Source organism: Elaeis guineensis, chromosome 3 (genome assembly GCF_000442705.2).
Source record: "Elaeis guineensis isolate ETL-2024a chromosome 3, EG11, whole genome shotgun sequence".
In the NCBI taxonomy this organism is placed as follows: domain Eukaryota; kingdom Viridiplantae; phylum Streptophyta; class Magnoliopsida; order Arecales; family Arecaceae; genus Elaeis; species Elaeis guineensis.
In genome coordinates this window covers 96,377,627-96,388,562 of record NC_025995.2, presented here as the reverse complement: position 1 = coordinate 96,388,562, position 10,936 = coordinate 96,377,627, and the positions used below count along the sequence as shown (strand labels likewise).

Genomic DNA, 10,936 nt, shown 5'->3' with positions numbered 1-10,936 from the left:
GCCGTGTGTGATTGTGTTTCCATTTGGCTACTGGTCTGGTTGGGGAAATTAAATCCATGGTCAATTATCCGTGAAAAGTTATGGTTGCTTCGCTGTTGAATTTTCCAGGTCTTGCGGTTGAATTAAATTGGGCCTCTTTGTGCATCTGGCCCAGGTTGGTTTTGCGCTTGGGCTGGATTTTAACAACATCTAGGCCTAGGTCTGCTTCAAAATCCAAAGTTTATATCACCCAAGAGTAATTCTTTATGCACCACATGCGTGCAATAATAGCGCATCGATCAATAATATTGGAGTATATAGTGTATTTAGATAGGATGGATATTTAATATCATTTATTTTTTTTTTAATTTTTATTGATAAAATATTATTTTTAATACAATAAAGAAGAAATAGTATTATTAATTTTTAATATTTTATATGACTTTCTGTGAATATATATGATGTTCTGAATCATATATATATATATATATATATATATATATATATATATATATATATATATATATATATATATATATATATATATATATATATATATATATATATATATATATAATTTTATATATATTTATGATATTCTGAATAATATATATTGTTTCTTGATGTCTTGTATGTTTTTTTATGAATATATATATGACATTCTGAACAATATATATGATTTTTTAATAATATATATAATTTTTTAACGTCTATATAATTTTCTGTGAATAAATATGACATCTTGAACGATGTTTATGATAAACGATATATATGATATCTAGAGCAACATATATGATTTTTTAACATTTTATATGATTTTCTGTGAGTATATATGACATCTCGAACAATATATATGATTTTCTGTGAATATATATGATGCTTCGAACAACATATATAGCTTTCTGATGTCTTATATGACTTCCTACAAATATTAATGACATTCGAAATAATTTATATGACTTCATGTGAATATATATGATATTCTGAATAATATTCACAAGAAGTCATATGTATTGTTTGGGACGTCATATATATTTATATGAAGTCATATAAGGCGTAGGCGTTAGGAAGTTATATATGTTGTTTGAGATGTTATAAATATTTACAGGAAGTCATATATATTGTTTGGGATATCATATATACTCGTAGAAAGTCATATAAAATGTTAGAAAGTCATATATATTGTTTAGGATGTCATATATATTTACAGGATGTCATATATATTGCTCGAGATATTATATATATATTCATAGAAAGTCATACAAAGTATTTAAAAATTATATATATTATTCAAGATATCATAAATATACAGAAAGTCATATATATAGTTGAAGATGTTATATATATTCACGGAAGTCATACAAGACATTAAGAAGTAATAATACTATTCTATCTTTGTTACATAGAGAAATGGATATTTTGATCATTGAAAATTAGAGAAAGAAAAAGTTGGGTGGCATTAAATGTATATCCATTCATTAAGTACGCTACGTGCTTTAAGATAATTTGATGGTGCGCTTCATGTCAAATTTATTGCACCGCATGTGGTGTACAAAAACTTTCTCTATCACCCGATCTATGTAACTTGAACACCCATCTCTGTCTGGTCCGGTTCCAACTTTAGATCTGCTTCAAGAGATTAATTTCTCGATCTATAATAGGGTGTACCTGCGAATTCCAGTCCTGGGATGGAGGTTAAGACTTCAGATCCTCTGTGCGCATACATTCACCTTTGCTGGTGCATATTCGGCTAGCGACACACTATCCTTCTTGGAGATTGACGACTGCCATCTATTGTATTGGCATGCCAACCATGGTGGGTTGAGAGATGGGCAATAGCCATCCATTTCCAAGACAAATGATATATCACCCATCCAAATATGCACCGATAACTACCGTGCAAAACACAACTCCAGAGGGTAGGAGCTCTCCGCCCGACCAGCTATAAGCTAGTTAACATTCTTCAGGCATGGCATGCTAGTTGGAAGGATGTACTTGATGAAGCTGGTCGGAGGACCTTATTGTGTGATACATAGCCCTGAAGCTGAAGAGCGCATCACTGGAGTTTTAAGTAAATCCTGCCAATCAAAGACTCGATCAATTTAAGAGGGTAATGGAGTGGCCATCTGCAATCTCAAGGTACTTTACGGTTCACCTATTGGAGGTTGATATTTTCAGCAAGATCACTGGCTATGCTCCATCCTGATCTCAATGAGGTCAAAGTGCTGGTAGACGGGCTGGAAGGGGCCTTTTCTTCCAGAATTGCTTGGATTTGAATTGGTTATATCTGTCTAGATTTTGAAGGGGACGTTGATCAGAGGAGCATCCTTCCATTTGCCCTTTCAGCTTGGCTCATGCGACAACCAAAAACCATGGGAATGGATGAGATGAAAACTCATTGCACATGTTTAGAAAGCCCTCGCAAACCACTGGTACATTACAGCATCGATCCTACGCACTCGTCAGTTCAACATCACATGGTCCATCAGGATGCCACATAGTAACGGAGATGATGGATCCACGTAATCAACATGGACGATACAGATCCGCGACAATTCTGCGCCTTCGTCTCCACCACCTCCACACTTTATAAGGGCAGCCCCACCGCTTAGCTTCCCGCCCTCCCCCTCTCCCTCTCCCTCTCCCTCTCCGCCCCTTTCTCTCTCCCTCCTTCCCCCCAACCAGCTTCAACCTTCGGGGATCCCAGTTGGCGCAAGAACTACAAACTGCCATGGCCCCCTTATTGATCTCCTCTCTCCGCCATCCTCCGCTAGATCATCGACTATTTTTCTGCTCTCCTTCTTGGCGTTCGCTACGTCGTAGGGTAGGCAGATGAACAAGGTGTCTCCATTCTTGGCCAGCCAATCCTCTCTTTCCATCGTTCGGAACCTTCTTAATCCCTCCTCCTGGAGAACGGAAGAACTCCAACCGCTGGGAAGATGGTTTAGTTCTTTCTTTCTTTCGTCCCCATCTCTTCTTTCCTACTAATCGGTCTTTTTGTGGCATAGGTTCTTGATTGATGTCTCTTTCGTGCATTCTCTAACGAGTTCTTGATTTCTTATGTTTCATGCCCGCATTGTCGTCTTGTTTTTTTTTTTCCCACCTAGTTAGGTCTTGGGTTGTTTCGCATTTAAGAGGTGTTTTTGTTGACGTATTCGATGACAGTTTGCTTCTCGATCATTGATTTGTATCTAAGCTTTTCTAAACACCATCTTTTCTGTGTTTAATCTTCAAGAAAGTACCTTTTCTTTTGTTATTTTTGCTATTTTTCTTTCTTTTTTTTTTGATAGCATGATCAATAACCCATAAAGTTTTCATTTTCTTGGACTCTCTTCAACTTGCGTGAAATTGGATGTCGGTTTTCTGGTTCCATCATTCTTAAAGTGATTACAGAATAATTTAGAAGTCACTAATTCTCTTTTCCTTTTTTTCTTAAAAGAAATGGTATAGGAAACCATAAATTTATCATCATTTTCCCCATTGTTGGGTTTTAATGGTTCTATCATCGTTAGAGAATAGATTAGAAGTCACTGGGTTTCTTTCTTGGTAAAGAAAGGCATAAATTCATCATCTTCTGTTCCCCCATTGTCGGGTGAAGTGTAGTATACCGTGTGAAATTTCTGAATTCTGAAATTTGCTGTTGTTTAGCTGCAATTTTGGTCCCCAAAGATTGATTGTTCCCTATGTTGTTTGAATAGTGGAATGCTTGAAACAATCCGGACTGGAGGTATGGATCTTTATGTCAAGCCGGCTCTTGGAGTGATTCTTGAGCGTTCTGGGGCGTTAACCGTGGTATTGTCTTTTCTGTCACCATCTGTGTTATATCCGATTCCTGATACACATCAAATTCATCAGTTATCGGTTTCTAAAGAATGCTTCAGTTTTCTCAATTGCATTTATTTGTTACCCATTTTCATTTAACTTAACTGCTAGAAGTTCTTGATGCCATGCTTGTTGATTCTTCTTTATGTTCTTGTTATTGTTTAAAATGGAATGACATGTTGATAGTTGCACGTCTTTCTCACATCTCATTTTGTTTGAATGAGGTTTTGTCATTTTGGAATATTCCCATTTTAACAAACTCCTCTTTGGAAAAAATTTGAAAAGTTCAAAACTTTTGGAATCACCAAGCTTTTCTATGTCATGATCTTGTATTAAAAATGTTTTTAAATTTATGAACATTCTTCTTTTAAAAACTAAACTCCACTTCTGAAATTGCAAGTTTATTTTTGTTTCAAAATGTGGTTTTGTCATTTTGGAGTTCTGTCATTGGAACAAACTCTTTCAGAATCAGAATTTGGAAAGTTCAAAGCTTTTCTACGTCATGATTTTGTATCAATATATATATATATATATATATATATACATGAATATTCTCTTTTTAAAAACTAAATTCTAATTTTGAAATCTCAAGTTTCAAAATTCAAAACTTTATCTGAAAGAAGTGTTCGTGATTACAAAATTTTCTGAAATCTTATTTTTGTTTAAAAATATATTTTTGTGACCTAGGAGCATCCCCTTTTAAACAAATAAGTTCCTCTTGGAATCACAATTTTTAAAATCCAAAAATTTCAAGTTTGGAAAATGCTTTCATAGTTGTAGAAGTTTATTTATATTGATCAAATTTAATGAAATTATGCCTCTTTGTGATTTATGGATGTTTTTGTTTCAACAACTAAGCTAATGAAAAGCTTGGAAATTCAAAAATTTTAAGTTTGAAATGCTGTGTTCAAATCATAAAGTTTTCTAGCCTTCATTTTTTTTGTTTCAATAGTTTAAGCAGTATCCTTTTAAAAACTAAACTTCTCTTTTGAAGCAACATGTTTTTAAAATCAGAATTTTTAAGTTCAAACGAAGGGTTTGCACTCACAAGATTCACACATATTTTGTAAATTTTGAACATTTTTCTTTTAAAATTAATGCTAATTTTAAATTTTGATATTTCAAACTTTGAAACTTAGTCCAAAAGAAGGGTTTGCAATTACAAAATTTCCTCATATCTTGTTTTTATTTCAAAATTAGTTTGTCATTTTGGAACATTATCATTTTAACAAGTACTCTTCTTTGGTATCATATTTTGCGAAGTTCAAAATTTTTGAGTTTGAAAAATGGTTTGGAAATAACAAAGATTTCCTTACATTGACCAATTTTCATTGACAAATCTTTAATAATTTTTGAGTGTTCTTCCTAAAGCAACTCATGACACCTTTGGAATTGCACATTTCAAAATCCAAAAGTTTTAAGTTTGAGCAGAAGTTTTAACATTATAAAGTTTTCTGACCATTTTTTTGCTTCAAATGCGGAAACATTGGCCCTCTAATAACAAATTGTTGTTTCAGAATTTATGTTTTTTTGAATATAAAAAGTTAATTTGAAAAATAGATTTGCTCCCAAAAAGTTTTGTGACATCATGATTTCATACCAAAAAGGTGTTTTTTTGTAATTTTTGAAAATTCCTTTTTTAGAAAGTAAATTCCACTTGAAATCACAAGTTTTGAAATTCAAAAAACTTTGTGCAAAAGAAATTTTGTAATTATGAAGTTTTCTTATATATATATATATATTTGTTTCAGAATAAGTTTTTTTTTATTTAGGAACGTTCTCAAGTTTGGAAGATGGTTTCATAGTTGAACAGCTTTTCACATCTCATTTTATTTAAATGAGGTGTCCTCATTTTAGAATATTCCCATTTTAACAAAGTCCTCTTTTGGAATCACAATTGGAAAAGTTCAAAACTTTTGGAATCACCAAGCTTTTCTATGCTTTGATTTTGTATCAAAAAGCATTTTCAATTTTATGAACAATCTCCTTTAAAATACTAAACTCCACTTCTGAAATTGTGTGTTTATTTTTGTTTCAAAATGAGGTTGTGTTGTTTTGGAGCATTCTCATTGGAACGAACTCCTCTTTAAGAATCACAATTGAAAAAGTTCAATGCTTTTGGAATCACAAAGCTTTTCTATGTCATTATTTTGTTTCAAAAAATATATATATTTTTAATTCATGAATGTTCTCTTTATAAAAATTAAACTCTACTTTTTAAATCTCGAGTTTCAAAATAAAAAACTTTGTCCAAAAGAAGTTTCATGATCACAAGGTTTTCTAAAATCTTATTTTAGTTTAAAAATATGCTTTTGTGGCTTAGTAGCATTCTCATTTTGACAAATAAGGTCCTCTTGGAATCACAATTTTTAGAATCCAAAAATTTCAATTTGGAAAATGCTTTCGTAGTTATAAAAGTTTGTTTATATTGATCAAATTTAATGAAATTATGCCTCTTTGAAGTGTATCTATGTTTTTGTTTCAACAACTACACTAATGAAAAGTTTGGAAATTTAAAATTCTTAATTTTCAAATGAAGTTCTCAGTCCATGTGGTTTTCTAACCTTCATTTTTTTATTTCAATAATTGAAGGATTATCCTTTTAAAAACTAAACTCTTCTTTTGAAATAACATGTTTTGAAAATCAGAAATTTTAAGTTTAAAAGAAGGTTTGGCACTCATAAGATTCATTCATGTTTTGTAATTTTTGAATATTTTTCTTTTAAAAATTACCACTACTTTTAAATTTTGATATTTTTCAAAATTTGAAACTTAGTCCAAGAGAAGCATTCACGATTACACAATTTTCTCATATCTCATTTTTATTTCAAAATTAGTTTGTCATTTTGGAACGTTATCATTGTAACAAATAATGTTCTTCGGAATCATATTTTGTGAAGTTCAAAATTTTTGAGTTTGGAAAATGGTTTCAAATTATAAAGACTTCCTTACATTGACCAATTTTCATTGAAAAATCTTTAATGATTTTTGAGTGTTCTTCCTAAAACAACTAATGCCACCTTTGAAATTGCGCATTTAAAAATCCAAAAAGTTTTAAGTTTGAAAAAAGGTTTTAAAATTATTAAGTTTTCTGACCATTTTTTTGCTTCAAATATTAAAGCTTTGGCCTTCTAATAATAAAATTCTCTTTTCAAAATTTGCATGTTTTTGAATATAAAAAATTAACTTCAAAAATAGTTTTGCTCCCAAAAAAATTTGTCACATCATAATTTCATACCAAATAGATGGTTTTGTAATTTTTGAAAATTTCTTTTTTTAGAAAGCAAATTCCACTTGTAATCACAAGTTTCAAAATTCAAAACTTTGTCCAGAAGAAATTTTTATATTTAAGAAGTTTTCTTATATATTTTTTAGCTTCAAAATAAGTTTTCGTGATGTAGGAATGTTCTCAAGTTTGCAAAATGATTTCATAGTTGCACAGCTTTCTCACAGAGTAAACTGCATTTTTTATGGCTTATGAATGTTCTTCTTTCTACAACTAAACTGCAATTTTCAAATGGCTCATTTTGAATTTCAAAAATTTCAAGTATGAAATGAAGTTTTGGAATTATAAAGTTTCCTTGTGTTTGTTCTTATAATTTTCAAAAATTGGAGCACTATCCTTGGAATAATGAAACTCTCCTTTTCAAATTGCACACTTTGAAATCCAAATTAAGTTAAAAAAAAAGGGTCGCATTTATAATATTTTCTCAGTTAAATGCTTCTGAGTAAAAAGGTATTTTTGCAATTTTTGAACAATCTCATTCTTTAAAAAAGGTAATTATTTCACAGCAAAAAGGTATTTTTGTAATTTTTGAATATTCTCATTTTTTAAAAAAAGATAACTTCACTTTAAAATCAGATGTTTCAAAATTCAGAATGTAGCTTATAGTTTCAATTTTTTTTCAAATCTCATTTGGGTCAAGAAGAAAGTTGTTGTCAATTTGGAACATCATCTCTCAAAAAAACTCTGCTTTTAGAATCATAATTTTTAATGTTCAAAGCTTTTGATTATGGAAAATGGTTTAGTAATTAAGTTTTGTTGCACTAACCAAAATTCTAAAAGAAAATCATTTGTAATTTTTGCATGATCTTCATTTCAACAATTAAACTGTACTTAGTCACACATTGCTAAACTTAAATTATAAGTTTGAAATAATGTTTTGAAATTATGAAGAATTTCTGAATATTTTTCTGAAAATAGAGATTGTCTTTTGAAATTTAAAAAAATAAGTTTAACGATGGATTTTGCTTTTATAAAGTTTTTTTACAATACGATTTCATATCAAAGTGTTCTTGTTATTGATTAACATTTCACTTTTAAAATTAAACTTCACTTTTGAAATTCCAAGTTTTGATTCTGGAAAAACTTTGTCCCTAAGCTATGTCCGCAATTACAATTTTTTTCACAAATCTTGTTTTTAGAAACTAAATTCCACTTTGAAATTGCAAGTTTTGAAATTCAAAACTTTGTTGAAATGATTAGTTCACAATTTCATTTTTTTTCCACAAATCTCATTTTTCTTTCAAATTGAAGTTTTGTAATTTCAAAAATTTCTTAGTGCGGATAGTGGTTCTATCGTTATAAAATTTTCCTTGGATGTGGGAAATTTCATTGGAAAACCTTGTTGTTTTGAATGTTTTTCTTTCAACAACTCAACCTGACTTTGGAAATTGCAAATTTTCTAAATTTCTTTACTGGTTTCGAAAATTAGAGCATTGTCCTTTGCATGCTTAAAATTTAAAAAATTTAAGGTATCAAAAACTGTTTATGTATTTTATCAACATTCTTCTTTTAAATTCAAACATTTTCTTTGATTCACAATCTTTGATATTCAAAACTTTGTCCAAAAGCAGTGGTCACTATTATAAAGTTTTTACAAGATCTCATTTTTGTTTTAGCGATCACCTTTTGTGGTTCAGGAATATTTCATTTTGACAAACTTCTCTTTTGGGATCAGAATTTTAAAGATAAAGAACTTTCAAGTTTTGGTAGTGTTTTCCAAGTTATAAAGTTTTCTTATGCTGACCAGAATTTTGCTGGAATAATTTTTTGTAGTTTATGAATGTTCTTTTAATAACTAAATTACACTTGAAATAACATGTTTCAACATTATGAATTTTAAGTTTGAAATGAGACCTTCATTTTTTTTGTTTGTGTTATCCTTTTCAAGAACTAAACTTGTTTTGAAATTGCATATTTGAAAATTCAAAGTTTTCAGTTCAAAAGAAGAGCTTGCACTTATAAAATTTTCTCACATCATGATTTCATGTCAAAAAGGTGTTTTTGTAAGCTTCGAACATTTTCATCTTAAAAGTAAACTCTAACTTTAAATTCTGATGTTTCAAAATTATAAAAACTTTTCTTTTCATGATTATAAAATTATAAAGTTTTTGTGAAGTGAACTAAGCATTTTGTAATTATGAAGTTTTTGTAAGCCAGTGAGATCTATGTTTTCTTAGAGATAGGTGGTTTCCTAACGTCCTTTCAACTACCGTATGGCTTCCTTCATCTCATACTTCTGTTATTGCAAGAACAATACAGGCTTAGCTGCTGAAGTGATCGATAAAAAGGTAGAAACAACTGCTAAGATCTTATCCTTAGATAAAGCACTAGGGCCTGATTGTGCTGAATCATTGTTTTCTCAAGGTGTTATGCCTGTCAGTAAATGGGATGTTTGTGTCGAATGATGTCTTCAGCTCAAGAGCCACCTAGTGTATTGTGAGCTACCTTTATTGTAATTATACCTACAAAGAACAAACCAAGAGATGCAAAGGATTTCTGGCTCCTTTGTTCAATGTTGTTTATCAATTCATCATTAAGATTTGATCGATTGAATTATCCTCCCAATGTCCCTTTGTCAAGAATAGGAACTTTTTCAAATTTTTAATTTTTGCTCAAGAGATTATGCATTCTCTTTAACAAGCACTATATACCAACAGACTGCTGGTAGTGATGGTGGACATAGAAAGCGCATAGATTAGGACACAGTAGGACTATCTAAACTGATCCCTATAGATTTCATCCTAAATTGAATATTGGTTTTTTGGACCTTGATATGTTTTGACATATTGATCTTTGTTTTAAGCTGATTATGGATTTGGTTTGAGTACACAATATGAATGTAACTCAAGTCCTAGTGAACAGTATCATTGTCATGATAATAATAGTCATTGGACTTAATTTATTCAAATCATGATTCGGGTTCAAAAATATAGTCATAATTTCAAAATTGATTTTGTAGCCTTGATTATGTCCTGACATATCAACATTCCATTTGACCTTATTTTGGACTTTGTATTTGCTCAATCTAATTTATAAGTTTAGTCTCAAATTCTTTAGGTTCAATTGTTAAAATGTGTAATCAACCACCAAAGATCTCCTAAATTATCTCAACTTTCAAAGATCAAATATCTTATGTTTAAAAGGAGGATAAAATCATGATTTAAAAATCATCTAGATTTCTTGTATTTTATCTTTGGCTTAAATTCTCAATTGGTAGTGTAATTTTAAAATTAATCTCATTATCGCCCTACGAATCCCTAATAGCTACCTAAGCGAGAACGCAATGCCTCTCAAAACAGTAGTACTTGATCTTGACCATCTAATTGCAGTCCCAGTTCTGAATTTGTGCAGCATCTCAACATGATCCTGATCATAAGTACTGAATCTTCTGGTTTCAAAGTAACCTCTGGTTTCATCATCCATTGGTTTTGATCACCCTTTGGTTTTGATTCCCAATCATGATCCTATCTACTGAATTCTAACTTTAGTTTTGAAAAACCATACATTATTCAACTTTTTATCCTCATGCAGGTCATTTTATTTTTGACTATAGTTTGTGCATTACCTCTGTTCGAGAGAAAATATTACCATAATGATATTAGTATAATGATCATAATAATTCAGAGAGTTTGTGTCAAAGCAGGATTTTAGTGGAAACTGTTATCATGATTTGAACATTGTTTATGTCCTTGGTTTGAATCTGCAAGATCTGGATTATAATTTACAATGTTGTATTCATTGTCCCACTTATTTTCATGGCTAATGCTTGGCTAGATATGATCTTCAATATGATTAAAGGATTCCACCATCTTTTTAAATGTTCTACGGAGTCATGATACTTTGAGGCTG

General features: G+C 30.5%; 1 long non-coding RNA gene across 1 annotated transcript; it reads left to right on the top strand.

Moving 5' to 3' along the window:
- Nucleotides 1-2,613: 2,613 nt before the first annotated feature.
- Nucleotides 2,614-9,561, top strand: LOC114914026 (uncharacterized). The gene is made up of 3 exons (XR_012139492.1): nucleotides 2,614-2,921; nucleotides 3,678-3,771; nucleotides 9,347-9,561. It is a non-coding gene; the product is annotated as an uncharacterized lncRNA (long non-coding RNA).
- Nucleotides 9,562-10,936: the final 1,375 nt, after the last annotated feature.